The sequence below is a fragment of the Ursus americanus genome, chromosome 20, assembly GCF_024610735.1.
Source record: "Ursus americanus isolate L20-20 chromosome 20, mUrsAme1.1.p, whole genome shotgun sequence".
Taxonomy (NCBI): Eukaryota; Metazoa; Chordata; class Mammalia; order Carnivora; family Ursidae; genus Ursus; species Ursus americanus.
Genome location: NC_142146.1, coordinates 53,169,007 through 53,191,099, shown reverse-complemented (window position 1 = coordinate 53,191,099; position 22,093 = coordinate 53,169,007). Strand labels below are relative to the sequence as shown.

The 22,093-nt window shown below is 42.1% G+C and overlaps 1 protein-coding gene across 1 annotated transcript in view; it reads right to left on the bottom strand.

Annotated features, from left to right (window-relative positions):
* SCHIP1 (schwannomin interacting protein 1) overlaps positions 1 to 21,239 on the bottom strand; it is a 144,063-nt gene extending 122,824 nt beyond the window's left edge. Inside the window, exon 1 of the mRNA XM_087870315.1 lies at positions 21,181 to 21,239. The gene's annotated coding sequence lies outside the window, so the exon portion shown is untranslated. The remainder of the gene's footprint in view (positions 1 to 21,180) is intronic.
* Positions 21,240 to 22,093: the final 854 nt, after the last annotated feature.

Here is a 22,093-nt window from a genome sequence, read left to right as displayed (position 1 = left end):
CTGTTGGGAGATAAGAAATTGGTTTCTCCACTAATTCAAAACCAAGGTCTACATCTCCATTAGGCAGGTGGAATGCACCGGTATTTCTCCTGTAGAGCCAATGGTTGACTTAACTTTTAGTCTGTATGGGTAGGTAGTTTGGAGATGGATCCTATATTCACTGAAAGTAATTTTTTTCTTTCTTTCATTTACAGAACTCTATCTTAATGGAAAACATCTCTTTAAAATACATTAACATCTTAAATGTTTTGATTCTCTAGAAAACCATGAGAGTGCACTTCTTTCCTGCATTTTCCTCCATAAAATTGAAATGGCAAAATCTAGGCAACCTCAGCCCTTAAAAGATAGCTCCAATGACCTATTTTCTAAACCTGAAACCAGGACACTTGGCTTGAGAGATACTACAGTGCTTACAAAAAGTAGGTGAATGTATGAAATGAAGATTACTCTAAAAAGTCGATAGGCATTGGTGAATAAGGCAACTCTGACTGCAGCATGGGACGGCGTCTTTCTTTATCAGGGAAAAGTCACACAGAGGTGTCAGTCAGGACCTCAACATATGGCCACACAGATTGTGCCCTGTCCGGTGCCAGGAGGATTGTGATCTGCACCACAGGAGACTGCCAGGAGGGACCATTTGGCACGTTTTGCCTAGGTGGTGATGTAAATGGCGCCCCCTAGGGTTAGGCAGTGCACAAGCTGCGCAACAGTACGCAGAGGCTCTATTGGAAGGAAATTGGTTTTCTGTTGACGAGACTGGAAGAGGAAGGCTGCTATTCTTTTCCTGATAAAGTCATACCTCAGATTGGATGGCACTGACAAAAATTCAACTTATTTAAACTCTCGTCTTTGTTCTTCCAAAAGTTCTCTGTCATCATATTCTATTCTGCTTAAGTTCCTGGCAATTCTTGAAAATGCACGTCTGTAAGCAACTCTGAATTTAATTTTTGGGCTTCATCGAAGGGCCTACGTTACATAAAAGGACATTTAGGAAAAGCTAGGGAAGTTTGCAGACCCACTGAGTGAGCTCAGGGAAGCATTACAGGTGCTAGGCACTGATTAGGCCCCCAGGACGAGCTAAACTGCCTCCGCAACTGTGGGCCTTGTGCTTTGACGTGCGAGGCTTGTCAAAGAGAAACACGCTCACAGGATGCTCTAGGAAGTAAAAACTCTGTTCTGGTCACTTCTCGACATAACTTTGGAAGTGTTATCAAATCAGAAAATAACTGCTGGCACCGTCAGCGCCGTGCGAGCAGGAGGAATGCATCTGAACGTGAAGTAGGAGGCGGCTTGGCGGAGCCGGAGGGAGCTCTTCCAAGAGCCTGGGCTCTGCCTCTGACTAGCTCGGCGTGTATGGGCAAGGCAGTCCTTGCAGCTCTTTAGGCCACCGGCCTTATCAGGAAAGGAGAGTTGCATGAAATTGTCAGACGTCTGGAGGGTTAGGCAGGCGAGGTAAACGAAGTAGCAGCGTGGGGACAGGGAGTTTCAGAGTAAGTCACTGAGTCACTGGACAGCACAGCACAAAGGCGTCCACAGTAAAATTCAGAACGAAAAGCATTTTTATCTTTAATTTATCCCTGGATCACCGCTTGGACCTCTGCTCTCAGCTCTAGATGCCCAGAGTTCTAAGACTACATGAAAATGGAAGAGTTAGGGAAACCATCATCCTGGCTTGTATAGGATGGTCCTGCATTATACCTGTTGTCCTGGCATAAGTATGAACAGCACCTTTCTTCACTCTCAAAAGTGTCCCAGTTTAAATGATAAATTATATGATCACTCAAGGTAAGGGGGAATATGAAAAATGTCCATATTCACTAGTAATCAAAGAAATGCAATTTCAATAATAATGAGGTAACATATTGCCTATAAAATATTTTAAAATTATTTAAAACTATAATACTCAGTGTCAGAATGTGTATGATCAAACAAACAGTTATATACTATTGGTGAGCTTATAAGTTGTTTGATACCAACTTTCTGGAATACTATTTGATAATATTCTTTGATAAATGTCTTCCCAAAGTTTATACCCCATAACCCACTAAAAACGCAAGTGTTTATTGAGCACCTATTACATGCGAGGCACTGGGAGATACTGTGGTGAAAAGAGAGGAACACTACTTGCCCACAAGGAAACATCAATCTAGTGGAGAAACAGACATTACAAGAGAAAAAAAGATACACAATTTAGATTACAATTTGTCATAAGTATCCCAAAGTAGACTCATAGGATGCTGAGAGAGCGTGTAAATAGTATGCGTGTTGGGGGACGCATCAGAAACAGGACCGGTCAGCTGAAGAGGGAGGGTGTTCAGGGCAGAAGAAACCCCCTACGCAAAGCTTTTCAGGCTGGAAGAAGCTTACCTCCATCGAGTAGCTGCAAGGAAACCACTAGGTCAAAGCAAGAGGGTAAGGGGAGAAGTGGCAAGAGAAGGGGTTGCCATTAAGATCTTCATCCTAACAGCCACTTAAGGACTGTAAAAGCAGATAGACAGTTTTAGAAATGTTCTCCTTGGCAGAGCATTAAGGGAGCGGACAGAGCAGGACCAGAGTGGATGTAAAGAGACCCACTAGGAAGCAAATATGTAGTCCAGGGAGGAGATAAATGTGGCTTAGGTGGGGGTAGTGGAGATGGAGAGAAATAGAAATATTAAAGATATATTTAGATGAGAGAATTAACAAGACCTGGTGACTGAATAGATGGAGGTGGTGAGGGAGAGAGAGGTCACCGATAGTTTCCAGCTTCGTATCATAAGCAATCGAGTGGGAAGGTGATGTTCCTTTACTGAAATGGGCAATAAGGAAGGAGGTATGGAAGGGAGCAGAAGGGGGGAGATACTGAATTCTTTTTGGACATTTTCTAGGTGAGATGGTAAAAGACATACAAGTGGAGATGACAAGTAGATATCTGGATATGTGCGTCTGGAGCTTAGAAGAGAGATCTGGGGCTGGAGATGTAAATATGGGAGATTGTGTATTTGAAAGCTTGGGTACAGGTGACATCCTCTGCAGACAGAGAGAATGAGAAGAGAAGGCCAAGTTTCTAGCCCCAAGGAACTCCATCATTTATAGAGCTAGAAGAAGAACGAGTTTGTAAGAGAGACAAGGAACAGAATGGGGGGGGGGAGGAGACAATAGTTACTCTTTTAAAAATCTAGCCTAAGGACACAGAGCTGAGGATCTAGATTTATGCGTAAAGACTCTCATTGTGGCATTTACAATAGTGAAAAATTAGCTTCAACCTAAATGTCAAAAAATGGTAAGATGTTTAAATAAATTGTGACACATTCATTCTGTGGAATAAATGCAGTCAAATAAGATGCTTTTGAAAATTATAACATTAAATGAGTAAAAGAGGATATACTATCATACATACAACGTGATCCATATTTTGAAAAATTAAATGTTTATATGCCTAGAAAAAGATGTAGCCACATGTTAACGGTGGTTAATGACAGATGTTAATATTGCAGGTGATTTTCTACCTCTGTATCTATTTGGATTTTTAAATTTCTTTACAATACTCACAAAATGGGTAGTAATATTTTTATGAAACAAAAAAAATTATCATATTTATTTTACTTAAAAGGAATGGTTCTAAATTTGTTGAAGAATTCCATTAAAAACAATTGTTCAGGGGTGCCTGGGTGGCAGTCAGTTAAGCCTCCCACTCTTGGTTTTAGCTCAGGTCATGATCTCAGGGTCATGAAATCTAGCTGGGGGTGGGACACTGCACTCAGCTCGGCGTCTGCTTGAGTTTCTCTCTCCCTCTCCCTCTGCTCTTCACTTCTCCCCCCCCACCCGCAGCTCTCTCTCACTCTAAAATAAATAAATAAATCTTCTTAAAAAATTGTTCAGATGAGCTAGAATTTATTTGTATAAATTCTGTGATGATTCCTTTTATAGGGGCGCCTGGGTGGCTCAGTCGTTAAGCGTCTGCCTTCGGCTCAGGGCGTGATCCCGGAGTCCTGGGATCGAGCCCCACATCAGGCTCCACCACTATGAGCCTGCTTCTTCCTCTCCCACTCCCTCTGATTGTGTTCCCTCTCTCACTGGCTGTCTCTCTCTGTCAAATAAACAAATAAAATCTTTAAAAAAAAAAGAAAAAAAGAGTCCTTTTAAAAAATAAGTAATTTTCTGGTTCCATAAATCACTTATTAGTTTGAAGTTTTTGACTGTCAGATTTTATTTCAAAATACAGATTGGGTCAGCACACTTCTGAAAAAAAGTTCGGGGTTTTAATGGACTGAAGCAGGGGTCAGCAAAATTTTCTGTAAAGGGCTAAATAGTAAATATTTTTGGCTTTGTGGGTCATATAGTCTGCTGCTTTTTTTAAAGCAACCCTTTATTTATTTATTTATTTATTTATTTATTTATTTATTTATTTATTTATTTTAAAGATTTTATTTTATTTATTTGACAGAGAGAGAGACAGCCAGCGAGAGAGGGAACACAAGCAGGGGGAGTGGGAGAGGAAGAAGCAGGCTCCCAGCGGAGGAGCCCAATGTGGGGCTTGATCCCAGGACTCTGGGATCACACCCTGAGCTGAAGGCAGACACTTAGCTTAAGGACTGCACCACCCAGGCGCCCCGAAAGCAACCGTTTAAAAATGTAAACATTCTTAGCTCTTAGGTCATATAAGAACAGGCTGCAGGCTGGATTTGGCCCACAACCCATAGTTTGCTGACCTCTGGACTAAAGGATGAATGCACAAGAACAATGCATGATACATTTTCATTAAAAGCTAACATAATATTGGGACTATAGCTAGGTGCATCTTCAATTGTTAGAGTACTAGAACCAGTTTGGGTTCATTTTCAACACGAAGCAGAATAAGTGGGAAAGATCTAAAAAAACAACACTTTTTTAAAGTTTATGTATCTTTAGTAGAAAATCGATCCTATGCAAATATGCCAAGAAGTTGGTATTTTTCACCTACAAAGTCAAAGCTAAAGGAAAATTTATTTATTTGTAAAATGAAAATTTTTTCATATTTCTTCTGCAATCTTAGATGGTATTATGAGGAGAGTGTTGTTGTTACATACAAGAATCTATTCACTTGTTCTATTCACAGCCTATTCACTATGCCACAAACCTGGGGGCCGTCCTTGTTCCCCTCTTCCTGGCCCCTCCGCCTCCAGCACCAAATGTACTTAGTGCTCTTAGTGCTCCAAGCAGGTCCCTGTTCCTGGTCACCACACCTACACCCCCGCCGATGTGAGTATTGGCTACAAAGGCTCACAGCTATCCTCTATGGAGCAGTTTATCCATCTGCCTTCATCAAGCCAAGCATACCATCTGATCCACATCCTGCTTGGCATTTCCCCTTCCCTATCCTGCTTCTCTCACTTGCTTATAGATTTCTCTCTGAATAAATCACCTGCATCCAAATCCCTCTCTCGGCTCCGCGTCTAGAGAACCTGACCTAAGACACCAAATCTTAGCGAATCTATTTCCTAAATATATTTTACTTTCTGACCACTATATCTGCTTGGAGAAAGGGTACTGGACCACATTACACTTATAATTGTATTCCAATCCATGAATAAATTTCAAAATTTAGTGTATGATGTCAGTAACTTTATGAATATGAGGAAATAGTTCTTATAAAATTCTGTATCAATGATCTGATAAAAACACCCGTAAGGATAAACAAAGAACTTGGAAGAGGTTTAGCTTTCAGTTGACATTACTATATAGAATTATTGCTAATATTGTCAGTACCAGTGAGTGGAAACAGCTGCATCTCCAATACTATCAATTTTGCTAATTGTTACTGCTTATATTTTTAAAATTACACTAATAACTAATAGCCTATAAATAATCTTCTATAATAAGACCTTTCCTTTTTATTATTCTATAATAGGCTCATTGATGCTTAGTATGATGTGACTATTTGCTGACTCTGAAGAATACCTTTATTAGGATATGCATATGTGTTCAATTTATCTTCTCAATTACAGCTACATTAAAACCTTCAAAATTAGGTTTGCAAAAACAGTCTCTGTACAAGCAGTGGAGCCTGAATGACTTGTGACCTCCTGCTCGATTGCATTCTGGCTAATGATTCACAATAACCTTCAAGAATAAGCACCAAGTAAATCAGAGGGTTTTGCATGGCTGGTGGGGAAATGGTCACATAGTGCCCAGCAGTGAGGGCTGGACCTCGTGCAGGGTGGGAGCCGGAAGCACCATGAACACAAATCCACGGCAACAGTCAGGGAGCTGATGTGCGAAAGCAGAGCATTTTTCCAAGAGAACATTCGCAGTTTTTCCCAACCTCATCTGAAATGATTCTCTCTTCACTTCCATTCTGGAAGTAGGAAATTAGCCACTTCTGTATTTTGTCAATGAAATACAATTTGCTTCAAGTCATTCATAATTATAACTGGTAAATTTATTATGAAAAACAAAGCAGACCATTCTGGAGTTTAATAATCACTGAAACGGTTTCATGTTTAGTCAGCCATTATTAGTAAATAAATTACTCAGCAAGAGAGGCTAAAATGCTCTTTTCTCCTCCTTCATGGAGAATTGGTTAAAAACAAAACAAACAAAATAGAAACCTCTCAGTACGCTGTAATTTAAATAAAGGCAAGTCTAGATTATTTCAATACCTGTAATGAGCCTATTTCTTAGGAATTTCTTTTCACTCTCATAGAATGACTTCGGTGAGTTATAGCCACATTCCTCAACCTGAGCAGAGGCGTAATTGCCCAAATCCCTCTCCCATGCTCAGTGGAGGAGACAGGCTCTCCCTTAGGAGCGCACAGTGCTGGAGAGCAGGGGGGCTGGCCTGAGCTCGCAGGTGGGGTCAACAGGCAGTATCTGGTTCTCTGCAGTCAGACCAAGTCACAATCACTAGGTTGCCACCTCAAGAACTTTGCCATGCTATAGTCCACCTCTACTCCTATTTACATAATATTTTTCTTTAAATCAATTCATTTTTAAATCCATTCAAAAGAGAAACTTCATATCATTATGATAAATGGAATATAACTATTATCTTGTAAAATAAGTACATATGCTGCATTTTATCAATTTTAAGCCACTTTCAAAAATAATTAGCAACATGTCTATTCTTAGCAGCACATAAAATAATGTGTTTTACATATCAATGATATGTTAGGTTTGATGGAATATTGTAAATCCTATAAAAACAATGTTATTAAACTTGTAAAAATGAAAAGTAAGAGTGCCAAACAAAAAAACAGAGTAAGTCAAATTGACATATAAAATGTATGGCTGAAAATAAGTTTCTTATTGAGAGGAATGGCACTTTCTGATCCAAATAGCTAGATATCCTAATTGATGGTTTCAGACAAAGCTGAGGATCCACATCAATGAGACAAATCTGTTAGCTTCTGTGTTAACACACACTAAAAATCGGAACTTGCATGAGGATGTGGTTGGACAGCTCAACAGATACTTAACTATTTCATCTGTAAAATATAACACATTTAAGAGTACATATACTCTGCTACTTCAGGAAGTGACATTTCAGTACATCACTGAATAACAAACAGAGGTGCTTGTGGAATTCAGTGTTTGGGACTTCCTCCCTATTGGTGTTACTCCTGGCTATCCATACTTCTAATGGGCATGGTCGAGGGTTCAGCTACTGAGGGCTTGGAACATTGATGGTTATGTTTGAGCACCTTGCCTCTGGTCTGTGAGGTCCAGTAAAGTTGATTACCATGGCACTACCTATATTTGTTTCATCCTAAGCAATATTCTCTGCGAAATCACAGGTAATATGTGCTCGTTTCCCCCTCCTCAAATATACAGGAATATAAATACAAGACTATCAAAAGACACTTGGCTGAGTATCTCCTAAAAATTATTGTGTATCACACTCTGGGAAACAGTCACCTGGAAGAAGCACCAAATAGGAAGGACTCAGCAGAAACAGGGACAACTGAGTTACAGCTAGAACCAGATGGGTCAAGTGGGTTAAAAAGGGCAGTTAGGAGGCAAAGACTGGAAGGACTGCCCAGGACCAAGAGCTTTGACCCAGACCCCTGGAGAAGGCCGTTGGGTAGGGAGATGCTACCTTAAGGAGATAACAGCATTCATTTATCCATTCCTCTGCTCACTCAATTACTCATTCATTCAAATACCTACTATGTGCCAGGGACTGGGTTAGACTTTGGAGAGAAAGAGTTGAAAGAGGTCAAAGAGCTTACAGTTTAGAAAAGAAAGAAAGAATATCCATGATTTCATTTGGGTTTCAAAGTATTTGGGTGGGCTTGGTCAAAGAGTACTATGAAAAAAGATACTGGAGGGAGCATTTAATGCAATGTGGACAGCTCAGGAAAGCTTCCCAAGGAGAGATGCTCAAATTGAGTTCTGAGCAAACAAAAATTGCATAAGTTCCCCAGGGGCCAACTGATGAAAGGACAGTCCAATCTCAGGGAATAGTATGGTCAAAAGTTTGGAGGTGTAAGAAAGCATGGTCTATTACTTACAAATAAAAGAAATTTGGTGTAACGAGAAAAGACAGTGTGAATATGTGCAAGAGAATAGTAGAGAAAAGGCTAGAAATGGTAAGAAAGCAAGAGCTGGATATGAAAAATACCAAGCTTGGATTTGAACTTGAAATTGATAGGGACCTGAAGGATTGTAAACCAGAAATGGCTGGTTTATATATGAGTTTTATGTTTTGACTGATGCTGAGAAAAAGTGAATTCTGTATGGAAACATAGGCTGAAAGCCATAGCTTGAGTGCTAGACAGTCTGCACACAGAGATCTGCATCATTTTAGAAATGATTTCAAATACAGCCAAGGGATAGCAGGCTACTGACAGAGCAGAAGTGCAGATGGTAAGCATCGCGGATGTGAGGCACTGGACAAGCCACACGCCAGCACCATGAAACCTCCCAGGTGAGAACGAGAGTTTGCAAAGAAAGGAAGAGGAGAAAGCAAGTGCTAAACTTCACAGTGAATTTAGACGAATGGCTGAACCAATAAATGACAATGACAAGGACAGCTGGAGTCCTAAGATAATTCATAGGATCGATTCTATATCTCTCTATATTCTTTTGTTTTTTTAACAATAAATTTTTATTATGGAAACACTTCAAACATTTACATAATTGAATAGTATAATGAATCCTTATGTACCCATCACCCAGCTCTGACAACTATCAACCCATGTCAATCTTATTTCCCCTATAACCCTCCATACTCCCCCCACTTCCCCTAGATTATTTTGAAGCAAACCTCAGACATCATATCATTTGAAGACAATGGTCTTTTTTCTTGACCCAAGCCTGTGTTGGAATCACGGGATATGATGACTCTTGTACTGTGGCTAATTAGAAAAGCACTGAAATTAACAAATATAGAAGCAAAGTCTACCTAATAAACAGAAATTAAATATAAGACAATACAAAAAATGATTATCAGTTACTTAAAGAAAGGGGTAAAATGGAATAACTTATAAATAATGCTAATTTGGTAAACAAGGTTATTAGCAAAATCTTATGACATGAATTAAACTAATGAAGTTAAATATATAAGCAGGAAACATAAGGAAATTTAATTTAAAAATATGTAAAGCACCGAAGAAATAAGCTATGAAATAACCATGAGAAGAGAAAGAAAAACCTGAGAGCAGAAAGAGACCTGGGCTGAGGGTGGGATGGGGAAGCAAATTAAGTATAAGTTCGAATATAGCCTAGCCCATTTAAAAGAGAGCCCAATCATTTTCTCCATTCTGTAATTACTTCCTGAGCACCTGCCATGTGCAGCGCGGTGTTCACTGCTCTGGAATGTCAGGTGCCTTTAGTAAACTATCTTTGATGCTTACAGAGGAGGCAACAAGTGACCTGGGGGCAAGCAGCTGCATCTACCTGATTCTGCCTGAACCTCATCCAGATCCTTAATATAACACCTGGCTTCTTGAGACATGGAGGCAACTGGAAGGGGTTCAAAGAGGTGGAACAGAAAATAATTAGAGGAGGAGATGGATTTTAACAGAAAGATCAAAGGAACCAAATATAGGGAACTTGGCTAAGCTAGGGCTCAAGAAAAAATGAGCTATTTGAGGCAGAGTGAAGCAAAGAGTGAAGTAAAGAGTGAAGCAAAATAAGAAATAGTGAGCTGGTGCACTGAGCCTAATGGAGAGCCCTAGCATGGGCAGCAACACAGGGTAAGGCAGGCAGAGGACAGGGCAAGGTGCTCACTGCACATCGCGGTCCAACAGCCCCGCTGAATACATTCTGATGTTAAACAGGCTTCTGTTCAATGGCTACCTTGTGTTGGAACAACAGCTTCCAGAGAATACAAATTATTTTTCATCTTTCAACTCTGGGAAAGAAAGTGTGCTTATGGGGCGCCTGGGTGGCGCAGTCGTTAAGCATCTGCCTTCCGCTCAGGGCGTGATCCCAGCGTTCTGGGATCGAGCCCCACATCAGGCTCCTCCGCTATGAGCCTGCTTCTTCCTCTCCTACTCCCCCTGCTTGTGTTCCCTCTCTCGCTGGCTGTCTCTGTCAAATAAATAAAAAAATAAAATCGAAAGAAAGAAAGAAAGAAAGAAAGAAAGAAAGAAAGAAAGAAAGAAAGAAAGAAAGAAAGAAAGAAGAAAGAAAGAAAGAAAGTGTGCTTAATCACTCCTGCCCTGGCCAGCAGGATGGGGGGCACAGGGGACTTATTTTCTCTCCGATGTAATTCGTGGATAAGTCCTAATGCTCCTCACTCCCACAGTTGTTCTCCAGTCAGCGAAAATTTTACCAGTGAAGGCAGAAAGATAAAGTAGGAGGGAGGAGAGAGGAGAAAGGGGAGAGGGGAGCGGGGAGGAGGAAGTGGTGGGGGGACAGAGAGATTGACATCTGTACTGGTTCTATGGTTTCTTTTAAAAATTTTCACTGAAGGTCTATTGGCTTTATTTGGGCAACTGTCTTTAGTTCCCAATTTCTTTCAGACACTGGGTCTTCATTTATGGGAGGGAGTTAACTTTATCTCTTTACTTTAAAATATATCATACATACAAAGCAGGATATAAACACATATATGTGCAGTTTAAAGAATAATGATAAAACGAACACCAGCCTTCCCCACCTCTCCATTTTAAGTCAGATCATCTTGGCATCCTTGTAGCCCTCTGGGTATCCTACCTTGATCACATTTTTCTCTCTTCCTCTCTCTCCCACTTCACGACACTATCGTAAAATTTAGTTTAATCCCTTGCCTTTCCTTATGGCTCAACTGCAAGGTATTGTTGAGAGTCTGGCTAAGTTACCCCGTGGTATTACTGCCTCGTCATCCATTTTGTTGGCCGAGTGACCTGTGGGGCCTTCAAGTGACACTAGCTACTTGGGGCAATCACGTGTCCTGGCTAGCAGCCCACAGTCATGAGCAAACGTACGCTCCTGATATGACACCTCTAATAGCCCTTGTGGTCAACAGTCTCCCCCGCTTCTCGGGGGCTTTTCCTGGTGTGCCCCTTAGATAAGACCCTGTGGAGCTTACCAAAACTCTGCTTTTTCTGGTTCGAATGAGGTTTAGAATTGTCATTAAACCTGTAGTTGAATACTTACCGTGGTCCTCTCCCCCACCCCCATAATAGCACTAATAAGGGCCAAAGGGACTTGCTTCTTTACACAGTGGACAGGAAAATTAAAAATCGTGGAGCTCCTGACACTTGTTGCTCAAGTCGGAAACGGGGCTTAGGAAAACGGATGCTACTCAGCATTTTTTTTTAATTGGGGGTAGAATTGGATATAACATTATATAAGTTTTAGGTATGCAACATTATAATTAGACATCTGTATACACTACCCAGTGATTACCAAGTCTAGTTACCATCCACCACCATACAATTGATGGATGTGGCACATCACTGTGACAAAGTGGAGGTATTTGTTACTCTCTGTCTCGTGGCCAGTGTCTTGGAATTCAGTATGCTTTGGGGACAGCACTATCGATGCCACACTTTTGGGGGCAGTGTCTTCTTGCCCCAGCCCTGGGGTAGATCCAGTGGCAGCATCTTCTCCTCAGTGCCTGGTTCAAGGAAGAGGCACACTCAACTGTGTTCCCCTTTTCCTTTTGACCCCTTTCTTTCTCCCTTCCTCCCTCCTTCTCTCCCTCCTCCCCCGCTCTTTCTTTCTTTCTTTCTTTCTTTCTTTCTTTCTTTCTTTCTTTCTTTCTTTCTTTCTTTCTTTCTTTCTCTTTCTTTCTTTCTTTCTTTCTTTCTTTCTTTCTTTCTTTCTTTCTTCTTTTCTTTCTTTCTTTCTTTCTTTCTTTCTTTCTTTCTTCTTTCTTTCTTTCTTTCTTTCTTTCTTTCTTTCTTTCTTTCTTTCAGATTTCTTTATTTGAGAGAACGCAAGCAGGGGGGCAGGGGCAGAGAGAGTCTTTGTTTTGCTTTTAATTTTTTATTATGTTATGTTAGTCACCATACAGTACATCATTAGTTTTTGAGAGAGTCTTAAGCAGACTCCATGCTGAGCACGGAGCCTGATACTGGGCTCTATCTCACGACGCTGAGATCATGACCTGAACAGAAACCAAGAGTCAGTGGCTTAACTGACTGCACCACCCAGGTGATCCCTGACCCCTTTCTTGAGGCTGGAATCACTTGTACGTGGTCCTCCCTGGTTAGGCTGAACTCATCAAACATTTGGCCACTGCCCAGAAGTTTTCACAATGTGCCCTATCTCAATTCCCTCAAACCCAAACTCCTGGAACTAGACCAGGCTTAGGATTTGTCCTATTTCAGGCCGCCTCTCCTGTGAGTCCCCACTCACTCCCTTCTCAGCACCACCCCTGCTTAACCGTGTTAGTGATTTGGCTAGACAAGCCAGGGGTTTCATCCCACATGGCCCTCCCTAGGTTCTTTAGCAATTATGAGGCCATGGAGTTTACGAATTTTAAAGAAGTAAAAGGATCAGAGCTTTTAAAGACAAGATGACGGCAGTTTTAAACTTTCTGATTTTTTTTTTTTTTCTGGGAACAGCTTAAAGAGGCATGAAGTTATAGAGAGAGACATCTGGAAATTTCTACTCAGCATTTTTTTTTAAATTGGGGGTAGAATTGGATATAACATTATATAAGTTTTAGGTATGCAACATTATAATTAGACATCTGTATTCACTACCCAGTGATTACCAAGTCTAGTTACCATCCACCACCATACAATTGACCCCTTTACCCACCTACTCAGCAATTTTGTACTAGCTCTTTACAAATATAAGACATTCCATAAGGGCTAGGTAAAACTCTAGAATTTCTAAAATCCTGTGAAACTGGTATAGCTCAGGGGAGACATAGGGTATTAGAAGCTGTGATATCTGAAAATTGCTGCCATAATATCTAAAATTCCCTTTTTCTCCTCTCTCTCCCCTTCTCTCTCTCTTTCTCTTTTTAATTCTAAAAAGTCCGGGATGTTATGGGCAGAATATATGGCTTTTAGCACAAGCTGGCTCTTGAGCCTCGAACTGGCTTCGGCTCATTCTTCTCTATTTTTATGCCCGCTCTTTCCTTTCCTTCAACAACATACATTTACTGGACATCTAGTAAGTGTTAGGTATAGTGCTAAGCACTGGAGATTCTAAAGAAAAATGAAACTATGGCATTGGTGGCTCTCTTCAGAGGAGCTTAAGAGCTAGTAGAGGGACAGAGATAAGTAAAGAAAGAAAGAAAAGCATTAGTGTTCTGGTTGTGTTATGGGAGCCAATGGGGACAGCCTGAAGACAGTTACTAGTTCCGAAGAAGAGAGAGAAATAGGACTTGGGGCGGTGGATGGTTTGGTTTGCAAGAGGTCTTAGGGAAGCAGTGAAGATCTTCAGCTGAATTATGAGGTATGGTCTCAGAGCACATCAGAGTCTGAAAGAACTTCTGATCAACCCTATTTCTCAAGTTCAAGAAGGTGACCTTGTCCAAATTTGCATGGCGAGTTGGTAGCTGGGGCAGGACTTACTAATGCAAACCATTTGCTCTTTTCCTTCCTAATACATGATTCTGGTTTCCCCTTTTGTGGTAGGCAGCAAAGTGACCCACCTTTTGCAGGACCACATGTGTGCCCACAGATGAAGGCAGAACTTCCTCTTCCTTGGTTTTTACAGGAAGTGAGATCACTTGATATTTTCTTTCCAGGAAGCTTGGCTTACGGTGATTGGGTGACGGGTTTAAAGATGTAATTTGGTGGGGGGGGGGGTTCCTATCTGGTTTCTGTTTCTTTTCTTCAGCTTCATCTAGACATGGACAGGCAGGATGTGGTCGGGGAGTACTTGGCTTCATCAGTCCTAGCTGGAGGCTCTGGTGTATTGTTCCACGTACTGTGCATCCAGTCCCCTGGGTCCCTTTGGTGACTACCTCCCTCTGTTCTCAGAACACAAAAGGCTGGTGGGAAGACCCCCTCCTGACTTCCACACTCAGTGAAACCATTCACTAGTGTGGGTATGGCCTCCAGACAGCTGCCTCATCTCTCTTCTCCAGCCAGCCCCTTCAGGTCAGCCTGGAAGCCAGGATACTCCACTCCCCCACCCCCGCAGTACGTGAGAGGTGGGTTCCTCTGGAGATGAACCCTGAAGCATTCTGGGGGCCACTTGCATTGGGGGTGCAGTGAGAAGAGATGGTGATGAGGAGAGAGAAGACAGCAGTGAGGGGGATTCTCTAAAATTCCGGAAGCTGAATTGCCTTTGTGGGGGAGGGGCTGACGCACCTGAAAAGTACTTGCAAGGCTTTACTGCTCAAGTAAATTAGTCCTGCACTGCCCGCAATCTCTTCAAGAGATGTTGATGTTCACTTAATGTTCCCCTTTCAGCAGAATAAATGTAGACTTGCTCCCTGTTATTCATGCGATTAGGCACTGATTTTGTAAAATGATATAGGCAGGCTAATTCCTATTGACCCTTCAGAAAAAGAAATCATATATTGTTATTCAAGAAGCACATGTAATTTTATCTCTTTTTAAAAGCTCAGATCAAATAGATTACCTTTCTGAGCTAAGAACTTGAAATGCGCACGGATCCGCAAGGTTAAAGAGCAAGAGGATAAGGACTTGCATTTGAAAGAGCAAGGTCTTCTGTCATTTGGTGCTGCAAAGATTCTCTTAAATGAATATAGAAGAAACCAGCTGATTCTGAAACTGAAAAATCTCCCTCCAGAAAAAAGGATAACAGAGGTGCGTCACGGAAAACAGCATTTCACATTTATCTAGCAGTCTTCTTGAAGGTGAAAATACTTCCCCAAACCCCACCATTCCACCCCTGCCCAGGCTGCCATCACGAATACTCTGGACTACTGAAAGAGCTGCCTACTGACCTTCCCTGCTTTCACCTTCATTCCTATGGGAGTCACTTTCCACTCGTAGCCAAGGTGATCTTTTAAAGATCATTTTTTTTTAAAGCTTACAACGCTTCAATAGCTTCCCAGTGTATTAGGATACAGTTCAAACTTCTTATCTGGGCCTTAGAGGCTCTTGGGATTTCTCAATAGGGACAATATCTACAGCACAGCATGAGCAGGACAAGTCCCTTGTGAGTCCATCCCAAGCAGTGCAACATGTTAGCAACCCTGGTCCCTGCCCATGAAAACTCAATTTCTTGAGTGTGTTCAACTCCAGCATTTTGAATCCAAATCACCACCTGCGTATCTTCAAACACCCTGGGTTTGGGGGGGGGTCCCATGACCCCCCAGCTGAAAACCCCTGTTAACCTACTTGATCTGGCCTCTGCTTACCTTCAACCTCAGGATCTTTGCACAGACTGTTCTCTCCGCCCAGACTGCTCCATTCCCAGACTACTCATGTTTGGCTCTTTTTCCACTTTCATGTCTTAGCTTAAATGTCACTTCCTCAGAAATGCCTTCCCTGACTACCCCATCTAAAACAGCAACACACACACACACACACACACACACACACACACACACACACACAGTTACTCTCTCACCATGCACACTTATCACTGTATACAATTTTCTTCTTTATTTGTTTATTTGTTTACTGTCTGTCCCTCCTTCTAGAATGTAAGTTCTATGAGAGCAGTCTGTTTTGCTTGCTGCTATAACCCAGCACCCAGGCATAAATATTTATAAATATCTATTGACTGAATAGAATAGATGCCATGAAGTTATACGTCATTTAATCACATACATACTAAACGTTAGGAAGAAGCAGAAAAGCATTATCAAACTCATTTTTCAGATAAAGCACTGAGATACTAAAAAGAACAAATCCCACGCTGAATATGAACGATGGAGGGAGGAACAAAAGTAGAAATGTCCTTACCTCCTTATTAAGTCACAGTGGATTATTCAGTATAAGGCAATCCAATACAGAGGTCACGCAAAAAGACACACAACATACAAAGACCATAATTAACATAGTTCCCTTGTCCCCGCTGCTTTCAAGCTAAATGCCCACGTGATGACCAGTATCTATATACCAGCTGCATTTCATTTTACTTTACAGGTTATCATACCTTCTCAAATCCAGGCTCAAAGACTTAGATTCACCCTCAGAGAAGGGGAGGGAACAGGAAATATAAGTTTTACTGTTCCCTATGGGACAAATTTGGATACTCATCTCTCATCTAACTCTAGTAGCTAACAAAACTGATCCGTGAGTGAAGCCTAGTGTAGGGATGCCAAATACCTGGCACCCACGGCGCCCTCTCCACTCCTGCAGCCTCGGCGTGTGCAGCGCACCGATTCCGGAACTCCCTCCTGCGGAGCACCCAGTCCACGTGGGACTCTTCAACCCAGTGCTCCAGGCCACTGCTACCAATGCATCAGAGTTGACGTACAAGTTAAACATCTATCGCCAGCCTTGGAATAGCGGAAAGAGCCGATCTTTCCAGATAAATCTGAGTTTAAATACCATATCTGTTCTTTGTCACTTATGAGACCTTGGCTTTTTACCTTCTTTCTGTTTGTTTCATGGTATGAGACTTGTAGGGTTGTTGGGGAAATTACAAATAATGGATGTAAGGTGCTTAGCACAGTGCTTGTTACAATTAGAATTCAATAAATAGTAATATTTAACTGCGGTTAGGAGAAGGCTCTATTTCACTCCCGAGAATGAAGCAGGTGTAATTTTGGAAGGTGGGAGGGGTGCAGGTCACTAGAAACACTAGAGTGAGGTTTAGTATTGGAGTAGAGGAGTGGTTCCCAGATCACTAGTGAGGTTTAGTATTGGAGTAGAGGAGTGGTTCCCAAAGTGGTTCCCAGATCACTAGTGAACTTGTTACAAATTGCAGATATTCAGTGCCCAGCCCGGACCTACAAATCAGAAGTTCTGGGCATGGGTCCCAGCTTTCTGTGTGCTAACAAACCCTCCAGGTAATTCTGATCCCACTGTCTCTCGCTTAGGAACCACTGCAATACAGAGAAGGACAGGGAGGGAAAATAGCAGTGAGGAGGTCAGGGGAGAAGAATGTCTGCTCATCTGGTGATTCATTAGAGGAAACAGGAGTGCTGCCTGTCAAAAAGGCTGTGACCCTATCAGCAACCCCCATCCCAGTGGCAGCTTCCTACAGGCAGGCTAGCAACTTGCCATAACACACAGGACAGAGCAGAGCACGCTAAGAGAAAATGGGCTTGTGATACCAAGTTAGGTAAAGGGATAACTTCCCAAAGGCAGCCCCAGTGCAGGTAGACAATAGACTGAACTTGAAAGGCTCTTTCCTTGAGCAGGGGTAGGTGGCCATTGTTTTTGGTTATTTCGGCTGCAGCTTTGACTGAGGGCAAGAAGTTGGTCTAGACATTCCCTCAAGCTTCCCGGCTTGGCTTGGCAATTTCATGAACAAATTGCATCGACAGCTCAGGTGAATGGGGGTCTCGGGTGGGGGCGGGAGGAGGTGTGTCAAGAGATGCAGCTCCCCCAGGACTTCTCTACTCCACCTGTTCCATCTAGACCACTTGCTTTCCCCCATGCCACCTCCTTCTGCCAGACACAGAAGTACTTCCCATGCAGTCAAAAGTTAAAAATATGTTTAAAGAACGTAATCAGTCTGAAGTTCTGTGTGACCCAGCAGATTTTAAACCTGTTTCCAAAGTTAACCCCTGCAGCAACATCTAGATTGCCTTACCACCTACTTCTCTTTGGTTCCATCTCATTAGAAACTTAAGTTTTCGTTAAAAATTTAATTTACACATCCTTAGACACATCCTCACTTGCAGAATGTTCTAAAGGGTAAAGACAAGATCTAAGGCCAGTACCTTATTAAAGTACAAGGAGGATCTTGTTAGAGATTATCAGACATTCAGATCCAACATAATTATTGAGCCCCTACACTGCCAACTTTCCTGCCTTTCCCACCATCGTGTGCATACATATCATTGTCATTTCCATAACGCAGACTGGAGAATGGAGGCTCAGACACAGGAAGGAACTAGCCCAGGGTCCCGCAGCTACTTTAAGTGGTCAGCTGTGGATCCTAAACACAGTGTCCTCGCAGAGGTGGTTAATCCACAACTAGAGATCGGCTACAGGGGTGACCTTCCCTGAATTTAGTTAAAATGACAGTTCTCAATTCCCAGCTGATGTATGTGTTGTGACTTGTACTTCCAATGGAATGTTTCTGCTGCTGAAATTGATCACCACCTTTCCAAACTGGTGGAGAGAATGTTTCCATTTTAAAAGTATGTTTTAAGCCCTCTTACAAGTAAGGCAAACTGTTCCCGGCTTGAAGTGAACAAGGAAAACTATAAAATTAACATTAACCATGTTCTTAATGACAGCTGTGTCAATGTGTTAGGAGATTTTACCAAAAAAATAGCAATTGGTTATTAGGGAAACACTGGGAACAGGTGCTCGTAATAACAAAATAAAATTCCTTCAAAAATGCTTCTAAACTTACTTTTGGTTAGATCACCTTTGCTGAGATTCTGAGAGGGCTTGCTATTGTTCTTCAAACATACAGAATATTTTTATACCAAAGGAAAACAACCAACTGTTCTTCGTATCTCTGAACACAAAATACGTGGAAGTGGGTTTGCTTTAAGGAGAACTTGCAATGAACCTGGTTAATAACTAGGAGTGGGTTTCCTAGGAAGATGGGCATCTCTTTTCTGCAGGAGGGTAGGAAGAGGGGGTGAACTAACGATGGTTCTAAAGTTGTGCTGTGGAGCTGGTTTCTGAAACACATTTCCTCCCCCAAGGAACAATACAGTTTCCTAAATCATAGAAAAGGGGGGGGGGGGAAGAAAAATCACATTTATGGAGACTCTTCTCGGTTCAGGTTCCTCTAATTCTTTTGACATTGTTAATTATTTACTCTCTTTACAAATAGGAAACCAAGGCTCAGACTGGCAGTGTAACTCGCTTAAGGTTATGGAATAAATGAAGGGACTGAAAATTTAACCCAGATCTGTTCAGTTCCAGGTCTGATTTCTGCACCCCACTGAAAGAGCCTCTCAATAAGGCAATTTTAATGGTAAGGAAACTGAGGCACAGATAAAATAAAAAGCTTGCCTTCAGTTGTACAGTCAGTACGAGACTGAGGGTCACTGTGGGAAATGTTCAGGAAGCGACATCGTTTTTCCTTTTACATGCCTTGATTTAGCTTATGAAAGATCACAGTATGTTACTTTGAGAGATTTTCCAGCTTTGGGGATGGGCTTTTGTTTTTCTTGGCAGCATTCATATTTGAAAGCAGTATATTTGACACTGCTTTCTGGATTTAGCTTGATACAAAAGGAAGCAAAGTTAGACCCACGCACCCTGCTCTCTTCCAAACTGTGAACGCGTTAACTTTTTGCTCAGGACATTAGCGTTTCCGAAGGAGTAAGGCCCAAGTGGAGTCTTGTGATTTTTAGAATCAATAGATCTTGCTATTCGGCAAGAAATAATCACCATTTTGTGCACCCATCAGAAGTGAGAAGAGAGGAACTCTTGCACTAAAGAATCCCTGTTGATAAAGCAATCTTTTTTCATGAACATTCTGTCTTCAGAAAACAAGGGATAGAGCACTTGTTAGTTAATAATAAAAAGAATTCATCAGTGAATACTCAGATGAACGAATATTTTTTAAAAGCACGGAGTATGTAAAGAATGTTAATCCAGCCTCTGTGTTCACTCCCCCACACAACAACTGTAAAGAAACCACTGGCCTCTGAGTGATGAATGGCCCCAGACTCAACTAGGGGGGAAGACAACCCCAAGCCCGATAATTTGGCATCTCCCTTTGTAAATTCCTGGGTGGACTTCTTTTTTGGCTCTAGCTGATGAAAGGGCTCAGTTTAAAGGCTTTGGGATACACTGTAAAATGACCATCAAGTATTTCTCCTCATATGCCATGCCCAGCTCTTTTTATCCTATCAGTAAAATCCCAGCCCTAACTGTATACATCTCAAACTTTCACAGACACATTTCTAGCACATTGCTGTTAAAAAGTTCTATTGGTTAATTTCAAATTAATATCTTAGGAGGCTCTAGGCCAGGGGGGAAAAGAATCAGGAAGCTGAATTAGTAAATGACAGAGCAATAATCAGCTTAAATGAGACTTCTTCCAGCCCTTGCTTGTGGATGACACAGAATTTGCAAGCTTAGAAAATCTTTCTTCTCTGCAGGTGGTACTGTGGGGATACCAGAGAGGAGTTTCCACAATCACCCTCTTACTCATTTGTTTAGTCCTCTACTGCAGTACTCCATATATGTACCCGTACCCCCATCCTCACTCCGTGCTCTGTGCAGTCCAACCCTACCTGCTAAACAGCCAGCTGCATAAAGGGTTAAGGCTGCAGCCTTCCATGCCAGTAGACATGGCAAACATTCGGATATACTTTCTCATCTGCAGTCAGCCCTGTAGCTTCGGCTCCTGCAAAGCCTTTAGCACTCGCAGAAACATTATTTCCTCCCAGCTCTGTTTGCTTTAAACTTGCAGTAGACCAGGTTCTCCTGCTCAGGATCTTCAACTTAACCCTGTAGGATTTTACCTAGAATCTGTCCCTCTTCCTCTGCTGAATTTGTTCCCTCTGCCCTGTTCTGGAATGCCTCTGGGCCCGGTGTAACCTTGATGCCTCTTCCCCACTGGAAGTTAGAAGCATCCTCGCTGGCTGCATTACTGCACATTACCCTAGTAACCTTGTTTTTTCCTTCAACTTCAACTTCTCCAAACATCACCCCTGCTGACCCTGAAATTCTCTAGCTCTCTATAACAGCTTTTCCAGCCCTCCGTGTCATAAGAGATAGTGTAGAGGGCAAATTGGGGAAAGAAGGTTTGGGAACTCACCTGCACAGCTGCAAGGATCAGACACAAGGACGGGGCTGCCGGCAAACTTCCCAGGGACTGTCTGCAGCCAAGTCTCTTGGCCTTAAAGGGACAGGGCACTTTTCACCATATAAGGAAGACAGTTTCACTTGTCCGCTTTGGGGCGTATTTGGGCAAAGCAGCTCCTTCTCTGGATGACTGCAGAGGTTTAAGCCATCCGGGGAAATCTGCAGCCTATCAGTTCTGTACCTAGTAGGAAGCTTAATAACAGAGGCATAAGGCACAAGAATGGTGCTTGGCAGGCCATTTTCAAAGGCCAGAAAACCCTTTATATGGGGCTTGTCTCTACAGGAAAGGTTTAAGGTGACCGGGAAGATTTTCTCAATTAGATGAAAGGGCTTCTGCTTCTGTTTCAGGTTTGGCTTCCTGGAAGCCAACCATCCCTGCTCATCTCAACGGGGAGAAGAGCTGGATCCCCTTCCTCCCGACTTTGAGACGAAAGAGAGACTCAAGAGCGGTAAAGCTCGCGGAGAGTGAGATTTTGATTAAGACACATTAGCAGTATGCCCTGACAATGAGTGAAGTGGGGATGCTTTTGTTATTTCAGCTGGCGGAGGCCCTTCCTAAACAGATAAACACAGACAGTTCTCAACCAAGGCCATGTCCACTCCCCAGAGACCTTCTTGGGCTCCCGTGGCTGAAGCCCAAGGCTGAAGTTGGAGGGCTGCCTCATCTTTCAAATGTCAGAGATGAGAAGGTATTTTAGCAAAAGCAAACATTTTTTTGCTGACGATATTCAAAATGCAAGTCTGTCCTGTTGGTTTGGTGTGGATTAAAAGCAGTTATAAAATGTTAGATTCTAAGAAAAAAGTGGAGTTTAATTTAGTTATCAATTGGGTGGTTATACACTTTTTTCTTCACTGCCAACTGGATA